The sequence below is a fragment of the Ruditapes philippinarum genome, unplaced genomic scaffold (genome assembly GCF_026571515.1).
Source record: "Ruditapes philippinarum isolate M1 unplaced genomic scaffold, ASM2657151v2 ctg1066_1_1_1_1, whole genome shotgun sequence".
Lineage (NCBI taxonomy): Eukaryota > Metazoa > Mollusca > Bivalvia > Venerida > Veneridae > Ruditapes > Ruditapes philippinarum.
The window spans coordinates 130425-133602 of record NW_026858147.1 but is presented as its reverse complement, the minus strand read 5'-3'; the positions used below and the strand labels follow the sequence as shown (position 1 = coordinate 133602).

Below are 3178 nucleotides of genomic sequence, written 5' to 3'. Positions count from 1 at the left end.
TCATTTCATATAAAAAAAAGAATGTCAGAAATCCTCTTTTGAAAGAGATGTGGTCTTTATAGAAATGCATATAGGAGATACGTTATAGGCAATATCCGCACAATCTCTAAATATTTTGTCATCATCTCTAGTGACCTTTACCTTGCAAATATTAACCCAAATAACATATGTCACACTTGAAGTCATGATAGTTGTAATTTGTGTTACAATCCATCAATAAATGATGACTGAATGGTCCATGTACACACCTTCTGGTTTATCTGTATGTGACATGGACTTTGGTAGCAGGGGCCTGGATTGTGAGCGCAATACTCAATATTTAGCATCATAATGGTGAACATTTGTGCCAAGTAATATTGAAATCCCTCTATGCATGTAGAAGTTTTGCTCAGGACAAGCGTTTTTCAATGACGTCTAAGTTTGTCCTTGACCTTTGACCAACAGACATGGTTCATACGTGCGACACAGTTTCTCATAGTGATGAACATTTCTATGTTTCATTGAAAAAACATGCATTGTTGTTACAAAAACTTTGTCAAATCAGATCAAAACTCTTTTTAAGAAGATAATGGTTTCAGTATAAGTCAATGTCCTTTTCTGTCTTCTTTTTCCTTTCATCTTCTAAAGAAAGTAGAATTTTTGGGACGAAATAATATTGCCAATCAAATTAAGACATACAATTAATGATCTGAAGCAATAATGACGGCGGCAATCCGTTGAACTATTTGGCCGTTTACGTAATTGCTTCATTGCGGCCAGGCAGATGTAATAAGTAGATAATAAGTCTCGTGGCATCCTCTTTCTGATCGGATATTCAAATAACATTACTTTACCAATAAGCACTTTGTCTTGTTACGTTAGGTCATTAGCAATTTTGTTAATGATGTTGATCTAATAATATTCTTCAGATGAAAAACAAGATACTCAATACAGATCATTTCATACCAGGATTTTACCTTTTTGTAGAAAATGTTTTATTCTTTGTGTTTCTGCAATATAGGAAAACCATTGCTGTAAGATAACATTAGTGAGACACATAATCAGCGTGAAACATGTTCTATAAGCTTCAAACAACCATTGAATATAATATGAAACGCCTCAAGAATTTGCGTGTCATCCGTGCACAAGGACCATGTTTTATCTTCTCTGTACCGTCCAATTCTAGTACATGTACTGCCAAAAAAGTATATTTAAACATTATAATACAAACATTTAACTTGTGAATTCGTTTGTCTATCCTTTAACTAAAGGTGTGCTTACGTTTATTTAGAACTTTAAGTAGGTGAATGTTGTGATCATTAAAAATATTTTCAGGGAGAAATATAATGATGAACAGATAATTTGGTTCTTGTGATGTATCTGAAACAAAGCTATAATTATTAAAATAATTGCAATCCTGTGGCATTTCTGTTTCAAATAATTTAGCTAAAATGTTTTAATGAAAACTTACAATGCATCTGATCATTTATACAGCATTACCAACTTTGCCTTCAAGGCTGTTTCTTGGATTATTTTCAAAGCAAATAATTATCTCGCACTGGAATTTACTGGAATGATATAATTATGTAAAATGATTAATGATGGTAATTTGTCACAATAATAATCAAGTTTCTCTGCAAAAGAAGAAAATCATTCTTAATAAATATAGCTAGTGTTGACACTAATTTAATAATAATTGTGCTGCTACTTAGAGATTTATAAAAAAAACACGCCCTTGCAATTGTAAAACGCAAAACTTACTCATTTCTTAACAACAATACATATTCACTCTCGAAACCGAGGTTTAGATTGAACATGTTATGTTTGAAAACATTGAACATGTCCTAAAATCCTCGCATCGTGAAGAAAGGGTTTCTCAAAAATGAAATCCCGAAAAATCTTGTTCAGATATGTTGTATTGTAAAATTTAATTCAACAATATATGTTTGTACGACTGCGTAGTAGCCTGAATTGATGTTTGAAGCATAGAGGTTAGTGGCGGTTTGCATTAGGGCAGTATCCTTGGGTTTTGCTCGAAGCCTGAGCATACATTTCAACCCTTTTCGACCACAAGAGACATTACCCATAGCGGTAGTTTTTGAAACGTTATTGCGTTGTGAACCTCTTGGATATATAATTGACGTAACATATTCTTCAAAAAGCCACGTTTTGTTAATTTTTGACTTGTCGTTTACACGACACGGTGTGAAAACACTCCCGTTCATTTTTGTAAAATCTTCGTTGACGAAATTCCCGTCTTTAAAAAGGTCGACTGTATTTTTGGTGTATTTTAAATTTCATTTTCATATGTCTTTAATTGTCGACGTTGTAATTTCCATGTCTTTGGAACAAGATCTGTTCTCTTCTTTATTGTTCCTATAACATTTTGCATAACAGGTTTGCTGGTTGTCAAAGCTTCGAACATTATTCCTGCGACTATACTGTTCTGACCAGTTTTTAAACATTTCACAGCCAAATTCATCTTTAAAATTCCGTCCGTACAGTGATTGATATTTTTATTTACAGAATCTTATCTCTGATCTTCTGTTCCAGTTTTTCTGTTGTATGGCACAGGTTTTCGGCGTGTGTCAAAGATGCACAAACGACAAAATTGAAAATGTTGCAAATTGAGCCTGTTCATGGACGGTAATAGAAGTGCAAGTTACCGTCTACGCCTCAAGCACCAGCTTAAGCAGAATTTAACAATTTAACACGAAAATGTTGAAATTTTGAATTTTTAAAATCCTCAGATGTGTTTGTACGGCGTTAGTTAACATCAGTAGTTATATAAATGATAGAGACTCATCCGAAAGCTTCTGCCTTTTAGCTGGATAATGTTTGAGTGAAAAGTCAGAAAATAGAAAAAATAAGATTCCCTTAAGACAGTCCAGCACGACAAAACTGACAATGTTGCGAGCTCGGAGCCATGGTGGCATACCTTGGCATTAGCTTTGGTGGACACACTATTTTGACCAATAAAGATGCTGTTCAGTGACTGTTGGTTTTTAGGGCATTTAGTTTCGAACTAGCAGCATTGTATGTAGACTTTTGCTGGTGGAAAAAAAATCAACAACATCAGATTTGACTTATTTTCATGATATTCTGCTTTTTAATACTTCCAAAGGATCAGTTTAACAGATATCTATTGCCAAGTGTAACAGATATGTGATTGCTCTAATGGATTACCCACTCACATATG

At 33.8% G+C, this 3178-nt stretch overlaps 1 non-coding gene across 1 annotated transcript; it reads right to left on the bottom strand.

Moving 5' to 3' along the window:
- Positions 1–1082: 1082 nt before the first annotated feature.
- LOC132752284 (U6 spliceosomal RNA) lies at positions 1083–1188 on the bottom strand. The gene has a single exon (XR_009628795.1). It is a non-coding gene; the product is annotated as a U6 spliceosomal RNA (small nuclear RNA).
- Positions 1189–3178: the final 1990 nt, after the last annotated feature.